The 20,535-nt window shown below is 41.9% G+C and overlaps 1 long non-coding RNA gene across 2 annotated transcripts in view; it reads right to left on the bottom strand.

Annotated features, from left to right (window-relative positions):
- The window catches only part of LOC113603367 (uncharacterized), a 72,814-nt gene that overhangs the window by 7,938 nt on the left and 44,341 nt on the right, over positions 1-20,535 (bottom strand). The window lies entirely within an intron of this gene.

The following is a 20,535-nucleotide window of genomic DNA, read 5'->3' as shown; positions in this document are numbered from 1 at the left end:
AAAGTGGGGAAGTAGTCAGCTCTAAAACAAAAATGAGAAATCCTGGGGATTTTAAGAGTCTCATTGCACATACCAGTAAACTGGTGATTATCTTTTTTATTCCCACTTTAAGATCTATCATGATTAATCATGAAGTGCCATGAGCAGAACACAGTGGCTAAGAGCATGGAATACAGAGGCACTGTCTGGGTTTGAATCCCAAATCCTCCATTTCCTGGAGAAGCTTGGACTAATGACTTAACCTTTCCATGCCTCAGTTTTCTCATCTGTAAAATGGAGATGATGATAGCACCTACCTCATAGGGTTGTAATGGTCAAAAGTGATTGAGATGTTATTCTTTTTTTTTTAATGTTTATTTATTTATTTTGAAGGGGGGAGGTGAACGAGCACAAGCGGGAGAGGGGCAGGGAGAGAGAGGGAGTCACAGAATCCGAAGCAGGCTCCAGACTCTGAGCTGTCCGCACAGAGCCTGACGCGGGGCTCGAACCCACAAACGGTGAGATCATGACCTGAGCTAAAGTCAGATGCTTAACCGACTGAGCCACCCAGGGGCTCCAAGTGAGCTGCTATTCTTGAAAAGAACAGTGCCTGGCATACAGCGAGCACACCATCGGTTGTCAAATAAAATCCTTATGGGGTGCCTGGGTGGCTCAGTCGGTTAAGCGTCCGACTTTGGCTCAGGTCATGATCTTGCGGTCCGTGAGTTCGAGCCCCGCGTCGGGCTCTGTGCTGACCGCTCAGAGCCTGGAGCCTGTTTCAGATTCTGTGTCTCCCTCTCTCTCTGACCCTCCCCCGTTCATGCTCTGTCTCTGTCTCAAAAATAAATAAACGTTAAATAAAATAAAATAAAATAAAATAAAATAAAATAAAATAAAATAAAATAAAATCCTTACTTAGACTGACAAATACTCTCTCCTCTGCCCACATGCCTCATGTACTCTTGGTGTTAGCTATCATGTGGATATTCAGACTTCCACTGTGGGAAAGCACTTTCTATGGCCTTTACCATGGAAAACGCAGAGAGCTTTCAGATTTCTGGAGCTTTGCTCTAGGACCGACCCTTTGCTTAGCATGCCTGAAGTCGCGCTGTCCTTGCTGGTATCTTCTAAGATAATCACCTCTAACATACTCAGAATCCTGACATGCTTCCTTCATGAAGCCTATCCCGCTGCCTTTCTTTTCCATCCTCCCTGTCTCTGCTTCCTCTGGCCTCTTCACAGCCTCCTAGCAGATTTCCCTCCAGTCTCTGTTTCTGCCAGTTCACCCTTGGCCCTGGGGACACATTAAATCTTCCTCAAACAACCCTTTGCATGTCATTCCCACCCACCCGCCTCTGTTCAGACCCTCCCCTCCCTTGCCACTTCACAAAGTGATGTTCAAATTCCTCAGCTTGACTGTTAAGGCCTCTGTGGTGGCCTTTAGTCCTTTATCTCTCCCTACTTGCCTGTATAAAAAAATTTTTTTTTTTCCAATAGCCAAATCAACCTATTCATTGCCTCCATATTGGTCATACCTACACCCACCCAGACAATACCATTTCCTCCACTCCCAAGCCTGGAATGTTCTTCCCTTGACTTCAAGGTCTGGGAAAGACACTCTGAGAAGTGAGAGAAAGCCACCAAAATGGAGATTGGGGAATATCGAAAGCAGATTTTGCATTTCTAACTTGGCTTGGCCATGATCCCAGGAATGGGGGAAGGATTCTCTCCCTCCCCTTCCTCCTAGAAAGGCATAGAGCATGGTGTTTAAGAGCATGGGCCCTGGCTCTGTTAATTCCTGGCTGGGCAAGTTACTTATCTGCTCCGTGCCTCAATTTTACTCATCTGTAAAAGGGAGGTAGCAACCCTTTACCTTTTACCTAGTACCTTCTGGAATGGATATGGTGGTGTGCCACAGTAATCCCCCTTCAAGACAGAGACATTTACTCCCCAGCTACAGGAATGATAGCCGCTGACTGCTCACACTGAGTCCCTCCCAGGAACCGACCTCAACCAAAAGAAGCTTCACTGTGCAAGATTATGTCCCCTCCCTTGTGCAGTCTGCTTCCAGTGATGGGGCAATAGAGGTTATAAAAGCCTGGTCTCCTTGCCTTGACTAGGCAACTCCAAAGGGGCATCCCCGCTTCTGACCTCCCTATAAAATCCACTGACGTCCCTGCTGTGACTGCATGAGAGGCCAGCTTCTCTCTCTGCCCACTCCAGCTCCCTTTCCTTTCCCTCACAGGTGTTGTTCCCCAGACTACCCCTCAATAAACTGCCTGCATGCAGATCTCCGCTTCAGAGTCTGTTTCCCAGGAAACCTGACCTACAACAGGTGGTTGGTCTAGGAAAGCAGTCTCAAAACTGGGATTTTGGAGCAGAATTGCTTGCTAGCTGACTGGCTCTGAGGACCCCATTACTGATGGCAGGTGGAACACTGAGAAACCTGGCAGGTGGCTAGAGTGCAATTGCTAGAACTTTCACTGGCAGTGACCTGGGATGGGACACAGGTGGACACCGATGCCGTGGGATGCAGCATATCAAGCATTTCAGAGGTTCTGGTAAGTACTATTGGTAAAGACTGTAGAATGAGATGGCTGTTGCTAGGGGTGGCAGGGGATTGATTCATTGACGAAAGACGCTAAAAGGCCCAGAATGATTAATCACCAATATAAGGCAGAGAGTAAGAGCTTGAAGCCATCTTTGACAGCATATAGAGAGACTCTCATCTCCTGCACTGGAGGGCAGAGAAAATGAAGGATCAAGCCCAGTACTTAATTATAAGAAGAACAGGACTCCAAAGAAGATTGAATTCTCAACTCCAGAAACTCTGCTATGCCAAGGTGGATAGCCTGATTAGAAAGAATGGGACCCTGAGATTCTCATGAGGCTGCAGGCAAGACTGGTCAGGACTGTAGTCACCTCGAGGTTTAGCTAAGACTGGAGCATCTGCCCAAGCTCATTCTCATGACTTTTGCAGGCCTTAGAAGATCCTTTTCCAAGCTCATCCCTGCAATTGCTGGTAAGCCTTTGTACCTCTCTCCCTGTGTCCTGGTTATCCTCTCAACATAGCAGCTGGTGATAGAAGGGAAGGAGGAAGGCAGGGAATGAGAGTGGGAGGGCCCCAGGGGGTCTCCCAAGACAGAAGCCATAGCCTTTTTGTGCCCCAATCTCGGATGTGCCATCCCATCCCATCTGCCATTTTTCTATGCAGCAAACCACTAGGTCCAGTCCACACTCAAGGAGAGAATACATGAGTGGGTGTAGTGCCAGAGGCAGGGGTCATTGGGGACCACCTTAGAGGCTGCCTGCCACAATCTGACATAGACATTGTCAGGTTCTGGAGATAACATTTTCCATACTTGAAGACATTGTGGCAACCCATTTACGTAGTGACAAAGAAGACTGTCAGCTCTTAGCAGAGCCCAGACCAAGAAAGGGGTCTTCAGCAGGTTCAGGCTGTGGTGCAAGTGACCCATCACAGGCATCTATGATGGGAAAAGACACTGTATGGAGTGTATGGCATGTCCCCAAAAGAGTCACAAAGTAGATCCCTAATATTCTGGATCAAGGTCAAGCCACCTATAACAGAGGATTGTATATCTCATTCAGAAAACAGCAACCTGTGTTCTACTGAGCCCTGGTAGACACAGAGCACTTGATTATGGGACATTAAGTGACCGTGAAGCCAGAGATCTCCATCACAAGCTGGGTGTATCAGACTCACCAAATCATAAAGTCATTTGGGTTCAGAGCTCTCCGTCATTAGATGGAGGTGGTATCCAGGATCAAGCCTGGGCAGAGCATGAGAGAATAAGTAAGCTGCGTGAGTAGGTGGCTCGGCCTCCCATGTCACTTCCCACTTTTGCACCAGTACCTCTCCCTCAGTTCACACCAATGGCCACATGGGGAATCATTTACGGTCAGCAGATGACAAAGGGAAAAGGCTGAGCGTGGGTCACAGATGAGTCAGCTCAGTATGTGGGTGCGAAGTGAAATGGACCATGGCTGCATATAGCCCCACTCAGTGAGGGGTGGGGGAAGGTGGTGGTACTGAAAGGTAACAGTGAAAGGGAAATCCTTCAGTGCAGAGCTTTATTATTTTTTAATACTTTATTTTTAAGTAATCTCTACATCCAACGTGGGGTTTGACCTTACAACCCTGAGATTGAGAGTTGCATGCTCCACCAACTGAGCCAGCCAGGTGCCCAGGTACAGACTTTGGATGGTGCACCCAGTCCTTCACCATGTACAAAGAAAAATGGCCTTAGATTTAGACTACATAGTGACTCATAGGCAGATGTGACTGGCTTGATTAGTTGGTCAAGGGTCTGGAAGGAAAAAGATTGGAAGATTAGGAACAAACTGATCTAGGGAAGCGGTAGGTAGATGAACCTGTGAGACTGCGCATGAAGTGTGAAGACCTTGCTGCATGTTAACAGCCATCACAGGTCATCCACCATGTAAAGGACACCAATCAAGTAGGCAGAATTTCACAGGTAGTTGATGTCAGCTAGCCTCTACCACTAGTCACCCCAATACTGGCATGAACAGAGCAGCCATAATGGCAGGGACAGAAGCTGTGCATGAGCCCACAGCCAGGCCAACCTCACTACGGCTACTGCCAAACATCAACCTACCATCAATAGAGACCAACACTGGGCACCTTACGTGGCCCCATCCTTCCAGGAAAGTGACCAGAACTTGATGGAAAACTGATTACCTTATAACCCTCCCACTCTGATAGGGGAAGCTGACTAGAATTAACAAATATTCCATGCATGAATTTGTCTGACTACAAGGCCTCAAGGAACACCACTTTCTGAGAGTTTACAGAATGTCTGATACACTGGAACAGCATCTCACATAATGTTGTATGACACCAAAGAGCCCATGAAGGAGGTATGGCTGCAGATGTATGATCACAGGATCCCCTGGTCCATGATATACTGCACCACCCAGAAGCTTCTGGCCTCACGGAGCAATGGAGTGGCCTTTTGAAAGCACAGCTAAGGTACAGCTTGGAGAAAATGCCCTGTGAACATGGAATACCATCTTCCAGGATATAATTTAGACCCTAAATCAATGACCGTTATATGGTGCTATGTCCCAAGTAGGTAGAATATGTGGGTCTGGGGAGCAAGAAGTAGGAGTGGCTCTGCTTATCATTAGTCCCAGTGACCTCAACTCTAGGAGCCTAGGGGTCTTGGTTCTTAGAAGGTCCCTTCTATCAAGGATGCAGTAATCCAATTAAATGTTAGGCTACCCTATCACTTTAAGTTTCTTGTGCCAACAGACCAGGGGGCAAGAAAGGGATCATCATATTGGAAGGGGCAATTGACACTTACCATCAAAAGGAGGTTACCAATAAAAGGGACTGCTACTGTAGAATGAAAGCAAAGAAGATATTTGACACCAGATGATCACTGGGACACACTCTATGTCTCTTCAAACTCTATGTCCAACATCAATAGTAAATGGACAAATGCAGCAACCACAGCCTGAGGCCAAATAAGCTGCCTAAACCAGCAGAGGTGCTGAGAGTGAGGGGAATCTGGAATGCATAGAAAGGAGGCAGCAAGGAATATAAGTAGCAGTCTGGAGAGTCAGAGCAGTTTTTTGTCCTACAAACTTTCTCATCTATGTTTCCCCAGAAAGAGACTCCTGGAAAGCTTCTGAGGAGGCAAACCTACTATATTAAGCAAGTAGATCTGAGCACAAGGGGTGGACTGTATGAGACATATGACCCTTTCCCGTTCAGGGCTGAGTGTTGGTTGCCGACCACTCACAGTTCAGTTCCTCTCCAGGCACTGTCCTCCATCAAAGGAAGCTGCTCTGCTCAAATTTATGTCCTCTCCCTACAGGCAGCCTGCATCTAGTGACTTGCTAATGGGAGGTAAAATAATTCAGCTCCCTTTTCTTAACTGTGACAACTCTGCAGGGCCATCCCAGCTCCAGCACCGCCCCCACAATCTGCCAACACCTCTGTTGTAATAGTTCCACTCCCTCTGTTTAAGGGTGTCCGACACCCTTCACAGGTGCTCCTGAGAGCACTCCCATTTCCTGCAAGCAAATCTCTGCTTCAATGTCTGTCTCCCATGGAACCTAACACTTCTACCCAGAGTCATTGTAGGAATTAAATGAATTAGTATCTGGAAAGGGTTTAGAATAGTGCCTGACACAGAGTAAGCACTGTTTAAGTGCTTATTGTTGCTACTGTCACCAATATTGTGTAGCGTCCTGCCCTCATTCCTTAAACCTAGGTTAGTTCTATTATTTCCTCAGATCAGAATCTTCCACTGTGGGATCCATGTACCACTGGTGATGTTTGAAGTGACTTTAGGTATTTTAGGAAGTATCCTGACAAACACCTTTTATTTGTTGTGAATTAACTTTTGTTTTACTTTTTATTTATTTTTTTAAATGTTTATTTATTTGGGGCTCCTGGGTGTTTCAGTCAGTTAAGTGTCCAACTTCAATTCAGGCCATGATCTCATGGTTCATGGGTTCAAGCCCCAAGTCAGGTCTGTGCTGACAGCTCAGATCCTGGAGCCTGCTACAGATTCTGTGTCTCCCTCTCTCTCTCTGCCCCTCCCCTGCTCATGCTCTGTCTCTGTCTCTCTCTCAAAAATAAACATTGAAATAATTTTTTTAAATAAATGTTTATTTATTTTGAGAGAGCGAGAGAGAGCATGAAAGAATTGGAGGGGCAGAGAGAGAGAGGAAGAGAGAGAGAATCCCAAACAGGCTCCCTGCTGTCAGCACAGAGCTGGGCGCAGGGCTCCATCTCACAAAGTGTGAGATCATGACTCCAGCCAAAATCAAGAGTTGGATGCTCAACCCACTGAGCCACTTAGGTGCCCCTATTTTACTCTTTATTTTGAAATAACTTCAGATTCACAGGAGGTTGCAAGGAAATGGACAGGAAAGCCCCATGGATCCTACTCCAAATCTTCACCAACATTAACATCTGACATACAAATAGTACCATAGCAAAACCAAGAAATTGGTTTTCGTAAAATCCATAGAGCTTATTCAGATTTCATCAGCTTTATATGCAGTCATGTGTGTGTGAGATATGATAAAACCATGATTTTATTATAAAAATGATAATTTTACCATTATGCAGTCTTGCATAACCACCACCACAATCAAGATACTCAACTGAACCATCACCTCAAGAATCCTTTATGTTAACACTTTATGGCCACAAACAGGCTCTTTTTCCCCATCCCTAAACTCTGTTTTTCATTTCTAAAATTTTGTCATTTCAAAAAACATTATATCGATAGAATCATACAGTATGTAACCTTTAGGATTGGCTTTTTTCTCTCAGTATGATTTCTTTCGGGTTCCTCCAAGTTGTATTTATCAGTTCATTCTTTTTACTACTGAGTAGTATTCCATGGTATGGATGTACCACAAGTGGTTTGATCATTCACTTACTGAAGGACATTTGGGTAGTTTCCAGTTTTACAAATACAGCTATTACAAATACAGCTATTACCAATACATGAACATATGAATGTTCATGTACAAATTCCTGCATGAAAATAAGTCTTCCTTAAATGCCCACAGGTTAAATGCCCACAAGTATAATTGCTAGGTTATACAGTAAATTTTTGGTTTTGAAAGGAACTGGCAAACTATCTTCCAGAGTGACTTTACCATTTTATATTTGTACCAGCAATGTATGACTGATCTCAAAAGCATTTGGTGTTATCACTATTTTTCATTTTAACTGAATTTACTTTTATGTATATTACCATTTTATTTATTTATAATATTCTTATATTTATGGAAAATAGTATTTGTTTTGCTTTTATAGCGGTGATATAAAATTTTATTTAAAAATAAAATGGGGGGGGGCACCTGGGCGGCTTAGTCAACTAAGCGTCCAACACTTGATTTTGGCTCAGATCATGATTTCAAGGTCCGTAAGTTCGATTCCTGAGTAGGACTCTGTGCTGACAGTGTGGAGCTTCCTTGGGATTCTCTCTCTCTCTCTCTCTCTCTCTCTCTCTCTCTCTCTCTCTCTCCCCCTCTCTCTCTGCCACTCCCCCATTTGTGCTCTCACTCTCTCTCTCTCTTTCAAAAATAAATTTACAATTAAAATAAAATAATAAATAAAATAAAATTAGGTCTTAAAAAGTAAGTTGTATCAAAGGAAAATATGAAGTAACAGTTCCAGTGTATATGTTGATGGCAAAAATCATGAACTTGGTGCATAAACGTGTGAAGTTTAGGAAGCTCTACCAGGGTTTATCTGCATTATGGGTTAAATAGGTTTTTTTGGCCCAGCCATTTTGTTTATATACAAAATATTCCAAATAATTGATCCACAGTAAAATTTTGGAACACACAAATATGTTGGAATCCATTCCCCCTAACTTATATTGCTTCATTTTTTCAGAGTATGTTCTATATTATCTACTGAATGGGAAGCTCCACAAAGACAAGGATTCTGTCTTCTACCTCTTATAAATTACCACTTAATACATCAATAAGTGCTTCGTGATTACTTAAATGCATGGTAAGAATTCCTAGGAATATTGAAATTGCTTTATTATGACAGATTGTTACATTGGCAGCCCCCAATGAGCCATGCCTCTTGGTAGTTGAGCCCTTGAGTAATACCTTCACAGTAATACCACACTGACTCTATACTTATCCAGAGCCTTTGACATTAGCAAGTGTGACACAAGCAGAGGCTTGATAAGTGCTTGCATGGCAGGGCTTGTCCTCTTGGAATGCTCCTTCCTGGAATGCAGCTGCCATGTGGGAAGATAGTCCAGCAAACTATCCTGCTGGAGACAGAGAGACCACATGGAAATGCATAAGGCCACATATGGAGAACCAAGGTGCCCAGTCAAGTTCTCAACCACATTCGGTGGTCAACCACACGAGTGACCCTCACTAGCAACATGTGGGGCAGAGCTACCCAATCAGTCCACTGAATCATGAGAAATATATCACTTCTGTTGTAAGCCATTAATCTTTGGCATGGCTGATTATATAGCAATAGATAACAGATACATTTATGCTGCCCAGGCTAGGGGAAGGAGATGCTTTCACAACTGGTAGTGAATCGATGACAATGGGTTTTGGACAGTTGTAGAAAACTGAGAAGACACAAGCAGAGGAAAGACAGAAAGAGGACAGGAAAGAACCTAGTCAGGATGGGCTTATTTTTAAAGTTCAAGATTTTAGGAGTGCTTGGCTGGCTCAGTTGGAAAAGCATGCAACTCTTGATCTTGTGGTCTTGAGTTTGAGCCCCATGATGGGTGCAGCAATTGCAAAAAATAAATAAATAAACTTTAAAGTTCAGGATGTTTAAATCAAGGAGCTATAACATTTAATGGCCTAAATTTCCTCATGATCACTTAGGCCAGGAATGGCTAATAAGCAACCTGAATACCTTCTCTCTCCATTTCCAGGCCCATGGCAGACATCACCAAGTGATCACAGAACTCTCTCCTCAGGAACTTAGCATAGTCTCTGGATCTCTCTCAGCACACCTTCCTGACTGCCACTAAGCAATTAACCAGCCTTGGCACAGGATGTAAAACCAATCTCCATCTCCAACGTCTACCATTATTTTACTCACAAATGATTCTAGGACCTAAGAGATTTATTTGTGGATCTAGTCACAGAGCTGAAAAGTAGCAAAGGTAGGACTAAACATCCAGACTCCTGAAGAGCTTTGAAATTGGTCACATCTGGGTTTAAGGCCAGGCTCTGACACTTTTTACTTATGTGATCTATCTTAGACAAGTTAGTTAACTTCTCATTGTTTCGATTTCCTCATCTATAAACAGGGATAATATATCTTTTAAGTGTTGAGCATTGGAGAGCTCCTTATGTTTTTTAAGTTTATTCACTTAAGTGGGGTGCCTGGGTGGCGCTGTCGGTTAAGCGTCTGACTTCAGCCAGGTCACCATCTCACGGTCCGTGAGTTCGAGCCCCGCGTCAGGCTCTGGGCTGATGGCTCGGAGCCTGGAGCCTGTTTCCGATTCTGTGTCTCCCTCTCTCTCTCTGCCCCTCCCCCATTCATGCTCTGTCTCTCTCTCTGTCCCAAAAATAAATAAAAAACGTTGAAAAAAAAAAAAAGAAAGAAAGTTTATTCACTTAAGTAATCTCTACACCCAGAGTGGGGCTTAAACTCACACCCTGAGATCAAGAGCCACACACTCTCCTGACTGAGCCAGCCAGGCACCCCAACAGGGGTAATATTTTTACCTCACAAAGTTGCTGTGAGAGTTAAATAACTTCATATATTTTATGTAAAAACACTGACCACCATGCCTGGCATGCAGTGGGCTCTCAGAGTACAGTGTCTTTCCAACAAATAGCAAGGAGTGCCTGGAAGAGACAATTTAGTGCTTTAAATCTGACTCATAAGAATGAGCAAAGGGAAATTCAACATACTCTGTCCATAGCAGAGAAGATACTCTGTCCATAGCAGGTGGGCATCAGAACCAGTGGGGAAAGAGGCGCCTGGGTGGCTCAGTCGGTTAAGTGTCCAGCTTTGGTCCAGGTCATGATCTTGCAGTTCGTGGGTTCGAGTCCCGCATCAGGCTCTATGCTGACAGCTCAGAGCCTGGAGCCTGCTTCTGATTCTGTGTCTCCCTCTCTCTCTCTGCCCCTCCCCTGCTTGTGCTCTGTCTCTCTCTTTCTCTCTCAAAAATAAATAAACATTTAAAAATTAAAAAAAAAAAAAAAAAGAACCAGTGGGAGGGCTGAAAAGTAGAGAAGCAGCAAGTGACCAGGGGGTGCCTAGGAGAAATATCTCTGCTCTCTGTGTGTTGGAAGTAGCAGCAACGAATCCTCCTTTAATCTACCAGTGCCACTCTCTACTCCATGATAATTGTCTAATAATTTTGCCATTTATCTAAAATATGGTAACAGGGACATGAGAACATGCCACTGAAGCCCTGGCTATCACAAAAGTTTCTCAGCAAAGCCAAAGTTGTTCTCCCAAGTTTGGGTCTCATTCTTCCTGCCTGGACAACTCCTGTAGCTGCATTAAGATACCCTGAGCCTCCTTGCTCTCTCTCCCCAAGTCCTTGAGGAATACCCCCAAAGCTCCACTCACATCTCTCCCCAACCTGCCCTTTCATTTGCTTCAAGGCCTTGCCAGGCTGTGAGGTCCCAGGTGAGAAGGCACTCACTAATCCACTGACCAAGAAAAGAACCACAGTGCACTTACTGACTAACCCTAGTTCATCTTGAAGAGGAGGGTCCCAGTCTTGCTGGAGGAGGCCAGCCTTCCCACAATTCCTCCCTACTCTAGGCAGGATTATTTGGTTGCAAGCAACAGAAATAAACCTTGGCTAACTTCGACAAGAGGGTGTATTGGGAGGATGAGACCAGCTCACATAATCAAGAGACAGCTGACAATGAGGCTGGTGGAGCTGGGAACAATGACAGCCATGACATCCTGGAGTAGGAGCCAATCAACCATCTTGTTAGAACACTGCTACCTGCTTCTTTCACAACATTATTTTATCTTTCTGCCATTCTGGTGAAGATCCCAAGTCCTTGAATCTGATTGGCTTGGCTTGAGCAAAATGCCCTCTCCTTTGTCAACTTGATTGACAGCCCAACTGAGACTGCAACCAATGGGGCACAAGTAATTGTACCAAACTGAAAATGGCTTTGTTACCAAAAGAAGGAAGCAGAATGGTGGACCGAAAAGTTGGATAGTGTAGCCAAAACTAACACGTGTCTAAAACACCCCCCATTTTCTCCCCCACTTACATAGTTCACTTAGATTCCAGGTGCTGTGTATGAATAAAAGTTGGCAGAACTGTAAACCGAAGCTGGGCATAAACCAGCTGAAGGAAACTCGGTTGGAGAAGAAATTGGGCTTTTGGGGTCAGAAGACCCAAGGTCTTATTCCAGCACTGCTACTAATTGTGACCTTTGTTCCTCCATCTAAGCAATGAGATAAGCAGTGATCTATCCAGCAGGTCATTATAAACATCAAAACAGATAATGTACTTCAAGGCACTTTGAAGGTTGTTAAACATGCAAACTTGAAGGACTGTTACTGGCCTGTCTGGGTTTTTATAATTTATTTTACAGATTGCATCATATCAACTCCTTAACCTGAGATTGTGTTTGGCCAGAAGCAGTGCGGTTCTGACCTTAGCTGGCAGATGCGCTGCAGTGAAGCCAGATGAAGGAGAGATAGCCCTGCAGGTAATGCAGTGGGCAGTCTTATTTCAACCTACTTTGCAATGCAATGATCTTGAGGAAATATTAGGATGCAGTTCATAGAGAGTTCTTACCAACTCAGAAAAATCAACTCCAGTGAGAGCCAAGAAATAGAAAACTGCCAGGGTGTAGGAAATAGCCATTTGGAAGAACGCATCAGATATTCAATATTCAACACAGAATTGAGTGGCAATGTGGCATAGTCGCTCAGAACACGAGCGTTGAGTCATGAAGACCTGAGTTTGAACTCTAGCCACGTCCCTTGCTTCATCTTTACAAGCATGGTAATAATCCATTCAACAAATATTTATTGAGGACTTATTAAATGCCAGGTATTATTTTAGGCACTGGTCATACAATAGTGACCAATATAGATTTAAAAACCTTGCCCTCATGGACTTTACATTTTATAAACAACAACACAAAACTAAAATGTATGGTATATCACATGGTGATCAATGCTATGGAGAAAATAAAGCATGGCAGGAGGCCAGTAGGTGATTGGGGAAGAGCCATTGTAATCTATAGGATGATCAGGGAAAGCCTCGCTCTGATGGAAACATTTGAACCAAGAGATAAAGGAAGGGAAGAACTGGACTAGCCAGATGTCTGAGGGAAGACTATTCCAGACAGAGAGGATAGCAAGTGCAAAGGCCTGGTCATGAGAGAACAACTGGATAGTCCAAGGTGGCCAGGAAGGTAGGAGGTGAGTCTGTAACTGGAGAGAAGATGGACGTCAGAACAGAGTATTGGAGATGGGGCCAATACATAGGGCCTGATACTTCGGCTTTTACTCTGAGTGAGATGGGGAGCCACTGGAAGGTTCTGAGCAGGAAAGTAACAATCTAATTTAAATTTTGAAAGCTAATTTGAGCTGCTGTGTGGTGGACAAGAGCAGAAGAAGAAAACTGGTTAGGGAACTATAGCATAAATCCATGTGAATCTTCTAGTTTCTGGCCCAGCATGTAAAGAGCTTGGAAGTTGCCACTCTGTCTTAACAATCAGTAAAAAGCTGAATAAATTGAAAAAGCAATGATCCTTCTTAGATCTGTCAGAGAAATAAGGTCTCAGGACAAACCACCGCTGCCAAAATTTGGGGAGACATGCAGGTGAAAAAATATAATCACAACTCATCAGAGCAGAGATCACCAGCAGAAACCTTATGGGAACCAGTGCTCTGGTAGGAAAACCTATACTTTGACAAACTGCTGGAGGCTCTGTGTGGACAAGTCTGAAAGTTAAAAACTCCAGGGGGACCATGTCTCTGAGGGGTACCCACACTTTTGTGAGTTTTACCTCCAGGAATTCAACCAGGTTCTCATAGTAAATGTTGGAGAAAAATTCCCTCCGGCTTCTGGCATGGGTTAAGGAAAAAAACATCTGATATATGCCAGAGTATTGTGTTCTTCTGAACGAGGCTTTCCCTCAAGAGAAACTGTTTTACTAGAGCCTAAACTATGGGAGATTTTCCAAGAGCCTAACCAACACATAGGAAGGGAAATACTCAACTCCAGCCTCTCTAGCCATCCTGTGCTACTTAAGACAGTGAGGGGCTAAGAAGCACTTGTAAAATTCAGTCTAAAGGTACAAGCTCAATAAAAGACTAAGACCTAATCACAGAGCTTTAGAACACTTTCCTCCTCCCACAGCTACATACTACAGTTCCTTTTACCTCTTACATTATGTCCAGCCATCGAGAAAAAAAAATTACAAGGCATACTAAAAAGCAAAAAACACAGCTTGAAGAGATAGAACATGCATCAGATAGAACATGAACCAGACTCAATGGTGGTAGGGATGCTGGAATTATCAGACTGGGAATTTAAAACAACCACGATTAATATGCTAAGAGCTCTAGTGGATGAAATAGACAGCATGCAAGAACAGATGGGAAATGCAAGCAGAGAGATGGAAGTTCTAAGAATGAATCAAAAAGAAATGCTCTAGAGATTTTTTTTTTTTAAACTGTAACAGAAATGAAGACTGTCTTCAATGGGCCCACCAGTAGATTGACACAGCTGAGGAAGGAATCACTGAGCTTGAGGGATCTCCATAGACACCTTTGAGATTGAAAAGTAAGGAGGGGAGCCTGGGTGGCTCAGTTAAGTGTTGATTCTTGATTTCAGCTCAGGTCATGATTTCATGGTTCGTGAAATGGAGCCCTACATGGGGCTCTGCACCGGCAGCATGGAGCCTGTTTGGGATTCTCTCTCTCCCTCTCTCTCTCTGTCCCTCCCCCGCTCGCTCTCTCTCTCAAAATAAGTAAATAAACATTTCAAAAAATATATTTAAAAAAATAAAAAAGGAAAAAAAAAAGAAAAGGAAAGGAAAAAAAAAGACTGGGGGGCACCAGGGTGACTCAGTGGGTTGAGCATCCAACTTTGGGCTCAGGTCATGATCTCACAGTTCATGGGTTTGAGCCCCATGTGGGGCTCTGCACTGACAGCTCACAGCCTGGAGCCTGCTTGAATTCTGTGTCTCCCTCTTTCTGTCCCTCCCCTGCTTGTGCTCTGTTTCTCTCTTGCTCTCTCGCTCTCTCTCTCCCTCTCTCAAAAATAAATAAACATTTTAAAAAATAAGGAAAAAAGACTGGGAAAAAACAGGACAGAATATCCAAGAATTGTGTGACAACTACAAAAAATATAACATACATGTAATGGGAATAGCAGAAGGAGAAAAACAAGAGAGAAAGGAAAAAGGAGAAATATTTGAAGCAATAATGACTGAGAATTTCCTCAAATTAATATCAGAAACCAAACCACAGATCCAGGAAGCTCAGAAGGCATCAAGAAGGATAAATGCCCCCCCCCCAAAAAAACCCACCCCAAAACAAAACCAAAACGCTGTACTTACGGCATGTTATACTAAATGCAGAAAATTGGAGCATCTGGCTGGTTCAGTCAGTTAAGCATCTGACTCAGCTAAGGTCATGATCTCACAGTTTGGGAGTTCAAGCCCCACATCAGGCTCTCTGCTGTCAACACAGAGCCTGCTTTGGATCCTCTATCCCCACCTCTTTCTGCCCCTCCTCCATTTGTTCTGTCTCTCTCTCTCTCTCTCTCTCTCTCTCTCTCAAAATAAATAAAACTTTTAAAAATTCAGACAATCAAAGGTAAAGAAAAAAACTTAGAAGAAAAAAAAAAAAACACCATACCTATAGAGAAGCAAAGGTCAGAAATACATCCAACATCTCTTCAGATCAATGCAAGTAAGCAAAGAGTAGAATGGGGTGCCTGAGTGGCTCAGGCGGTTAAGCGTCCGACTTCAGCTCAGGTCATGATCTCATGGTTCATGAGTTTGAGCCCCGCATCGGGCTCCGTGCTGACAGCTCAGAGCCTGGAGCCTGCTTCAGATTCTGTGTCTCCCTCTCTCTCTCTGCCCCTACCTCTGCTCATGCTCTGTCGCTTTCTCTCTCAAAAATAAATGAATGTTAAAAAAAAATTAAAAAAAAAAAAAGAGTAGAATGCAATATTTAAAATACAGGGAGAAAAAAAAACCCTCACCAACCTAGAATTCAGTACCCTATGAAATTATCCTTCAAAACTAAAGGGGTTTATATTTGTTGCTAGTACATTTGCCTTGCAAGAAATATTAAAAGAAGTTCTTAAAGAAAAGAAAAATAAAATGGGTCAAAAATTTATATCTACAGGGTGCCTGAGTGGCTCAGTCAGTTAAGTATCTGACTCTTGGTTTCAGCTCAGGTCATGATCTCATGGTTCATGGGTTGGGCCACTTGTTGGGCTCCTTGCTGACAGTGTGGGGCTTCCTTGGGATTCTCTCTCTACCTTTCTCTCCGTCCCTTCCCTCTCTGCTCATTCTCTCTCTCTCTCAAAAATGAATAAATAAATGTTTTTAAAACACCTTACACCTACAAAAATAAAGGAAGAGCATGGGAGAAGGAACAAGTGAAGGTAAAAATAAGAATGTTTAATTTTCTTATCTTAATTGATCTTACACAACAGTTTGCTCAAAATAATAATAGCAACAATGTTTTCAATTGTGTAGGTGTGTATGTGTGCTCACATGCTTATGTGTAAGTAAAGGGATGACAGCAATGATACAAGGGATGAGAGGAGGGAATTAGAACTATTTTGTTATTATAAAATACCTGCACTACCAATGAAGTGGTACAGTGTTATTTGAAAGTGGAATTGGATTAGTTGTAAATATATATTGCAAACGCTAGGCCACTAAAAGGGGTAAAAAAAAACAAGTATAACTGATATGCTAAGAATGAAGAGAAAATGGAATCATATAATATACTCAGTTAAAACCACAAAAGGAAGAAAAGAAGTAAAAGACAAAAATAGGAACGAAGAAAAAGAATAGTAAATAACAAACAGTAACAAATGTGGTAGCGATTAATTCAACTATGTCAATCATCACTTTAAACATCAATGGTTTAGGGGCACCTGGGTGGCTCAGTCAGTTGAGCGTCTGACTTTGGCTCGGGTCACAATCTCATGGCTCGTGGGTTTGAGCCCAGTGTTGGGCTCTGTGCTGGCAGCTCGGAGCCTGGAGACTGCTTTGGATTCTGTGTCTCCCTCTCTCTCTGCCCCTCCCCTGCTTGTGCTCGCTCTCTCTCTCTCTCTCTCTCTCAAAAATAAATAAATATTTTTAAAAATGTTTAAAAAATCAATGGTTTAAATAAATGAATTAAAAGGCAGGGATTGTCAGAGTGGATCAAAAAATAAGACCCAACAATACGTTGTCTACAAGAAACCAACATTAATATAAACACATATATAGATTAAAAATAAACAGATGGGGAAAGATATACCATACTAACACTAATCAAAATAAAGCAGACATAGCTATATTAATTTCAGACAGAATAGACTCCAGAGCAAAGAAAGTTATCAGGGAAAAGAGGAGCATTATATAATAGTAAAAGGGTCAATTCTCCAGGAAGACATAGCAGTCCTTACTGTATACATGCTTAACAGTAGAGTGTCAAAATATGTGAGGCAAAAAGCGATAGAACTGCAAAAAGAAATAGATGAATCCACTATTATGGTTGGATATTTCAACACTCCTTTATCAGAAATGGACAGATCCAACAGGCTAAAAATCACTACTGTTGAACTCAACAGTGCTGTTGAACTCAACAGCACCATCAATCAACTGTATATAATTGACATCAATAGACTACTTCATCTAGCAACAGCAGAATTCACATTCTTCTCAAGTTGACACAGAACATTCACCAATATAGACCACATTCTGGAACATAAAACACACATTAACAAATTTAAAAGAACAGAAATCATACAGTATCTGCTCTGAGACCACAGTAAAATTAAACTAGAAATCAACTATGGAAAGGTAACTGGAAAATCCTCAAATACTTAGAGATTAAACAACATACTTCTAAGTAACACATAGGCTAAAGAAGAACTGTTGAGAGAAATTTTGAACTAAATAAAAGTTAAAGTACAACATAGTAAAATTTGTGGCATGCAGGAAAAACAGAACTTAAGAGAGAAATTGATAGCATTGAATGCATGTATTAGAAAAAAAAAGAAAAGATCCAAAATCAGTCATCTAAGCTTCCACTTTTTAAAAACCTAGAAAAAGAAGAGCAAATGAAATCCCAAGTAAACAGAAAGAAAGAAATAATAATAATTAGAGCAGAAATTAATGCAGTTGAAAATAGGAAATCAATAGAGAAATTGACAAAATCTGGTTCTTTGAAAAGATAAATAAAACTGATAAGTCTCTAGCCAGGCTATGTAAAAAAAGAGAGAGAGGATACAAATCAGAAATGAAAGAGAGGACATCACTACAGATCCCATGGACAGTGAGAAGATAAGCAAAGGATATTCTGCATAACTCTATGCCCACAAATTTGATAACCTAGATGAAACAGGCTAATTATTTGAAAGAATCCACCAAAACTCACACAAGAAAAAATATACAATACAAACAGGCTTATGAATATTAAGGAAATCACATCAGTAAGTGACAACCCTCCAAAACAGAAAGTAGGCTCCTATGGATTCACTGGTGAATTCTAGTAAACATTTAAGGAAGAAATTATACTAATTCTGTACAATTTCTTTCAGAAAATAGAAGCAAAGGGAATACCCCCTAACCCATTCTGTGAGGCTAGCCTTACCCCAATACTAACACCAGACAAAGACATTACAGAAAAGAAAACTACAGATCAGTATCTCTCATGAACACAGATGCAAAAGTCCTCAACACAGTATTAGCAAGTCTAGTCCAACAATGTATAAAAAGAATTATACACCAAGACCAAGTGAGATTTATCCCAGGTACACAAGGCTTGTTCAACAATCAAAAATCAATTAATGTAACCCATTACATCAATAGGCTAAAGAAGAAAAGTCACATGATCATATTGGTAACCAAAGGAAAAGTATTTGACAAAATCAAACACTCATTCATGATAAAAACTCTCAGCAAACCAGGAATAGAGGGGAATCTTCTCAACTTGATTAAAAATATCTTCAAAAAACCTACAGCTAATATCATACTTAATGGTAAGAAACTGGAAGTTTTCCCAGTAAGATCCAGAATAAAGCAAGGATGCCCCCTCTTGCCATTCCTTTTCAATATCATACTAGAAGTCCTAGCTAATGTAATAAGACAAGAAAAGGAAATTAGGAGGGAAGAAATGAAACTCTCTTTGTTTACATATGACATGATTGTCTATGTAGAGAATGTGAAATATTCAACAGCAACAAAAAACTCCTGGAACTTATCATCCATTACAGCAAGTTTTCAGGATCCGATGTTAATATACTAAATTAATCACTTTCCTATGTACCAGCAATGAACAAGTAGAATTTGAAACTTAAAACAAGATACTTTTTATATGAGTACTCTTCAAAAATGAAATACTTAGGTGTAAATCTTACCAAAATGTGTACAAGTTTTATATGAAGTACATATAGGAGGAACAAAACAGGGAGCCAAAAAGTACACCGGCATAAATATAGTCAACTGATCTTTGACAAATAAGAAAAGGCAATACAAATGGAGAGAAGATAGTCTTTTCAACAAATGGTGCTGAAACAACAGGACATCGCAGGACAAAAAATTGAATCTAGACACAGACCCCCACACCCCTCTCAAAAAGAAACTGGAAATGGCTCATAAAGTAGCTGAAGGCACATTAAAAAAAAAAAAAAGATTATAGGGGCGCCTAAGTGGCTCAGTTGGTTAAGTGTCTGACTTCAGCTCATGTCATGATCCCCCAGTTCATGGGTTGCAGCACAGCATCAGGCTCTGTGCTGACAGCTCAGAGCCTGGAGCCTGCTTCAAATTCCGTGTCTCCCTCTCTCTCTGCCCCTCCCCTGCTCATGCTCTGTCTGTCTCTTTCTCTCAAAAATAAATTAAAAACATTTAAAAATATTTTTAAAAAGACTAGAGACCTAAATAGAAAACACAAAGCTATAAAATTCCCAGAAGATAACATGGGAGAAATTCTACATAATCTTTGGTTTAACGATGCCTTTTTAGATACAACACCAAAGGCACGATCCATGAAAGAATAACTGACAAGCTGGACTTCATTAAAATTAAAAACCTCTGCTCTGTGACAGACACTGAAGAGAAGCCACTGTCTGGGATATAATATTTGCAAAACACATGTCTGATAAAGACTATTATCCAAAATATACAAAGAGCTTTTAAAACTCAACAATAAGAAAACAAACAACCTGATTAAAAATGGGCCAAAGACCTTAACAGACATCTCCCCAAAGAAGATACACAGATGGCAATCAGCACACGAAAAGGTGCTCCACATCGTATGCCATTAGGGAAATTATAATAATGAGATACCACTGCTCATCTATTAAAATGGCCAAAATCCAGAATAGTGACAATATCAAACACTGCTAAGAACCCTCATCACTACTGACGGGGGTGCAAAATGGTACAGCCACTTTGAAGACAGTTTGGCGCTTTCTTACAAAACTAAACATACTTTTTTCTTTTTTTAATTTTTATTTTAGAGAGAGAGAAAGAGAGAGTACATGCAGGATAGAGGGGCAGAGGGAGAGAGAGAGAGACAGAGAAACTTAAGCAGGCTTCACATTCAGCTTGGAGTCCGACATGGGGCTCAATCCCACACCCTGGGATCATGACCTGAGCCAAAATCAAGAGTCAGACACTCAACCAACTGAGCCACCCAGGTGCCCCAAAACTAAACATACTCTTACCATACGATCCAGCAATCACACTCCTTGGTATTTACCTAAAGGAACTGAAAACTTATGTCCATACAAAAACCTGTTTAGAGCAACTTTATTCATAATTACCAAAACTTGGAAGCAACCAAGATGCTTTTCAGTAGGGATAAATCGT

Source organism: Acinonyx jubatus, chromosome D1, assembly GCF_027475565.1.
Source record: "Acinonyx jubatus isolate Ajub_Pintada_27869175 chromosome D1, VMU_Ajub_asm_v1.0, whole genome shotgun sequence".
Classification (NCBI taxonomy): domain Eukaryota; kingdom Metazoa; phylum Chordata; class Mammalia; order Carnivora; family Felidae; genus Acinonyx; species Acinonyx jubatus.
The sequence above is the reverse complement of the archived record's forward strand: the minus strand, read 5'-3'. Positions and strand labels throughout refer to the sequence as shown.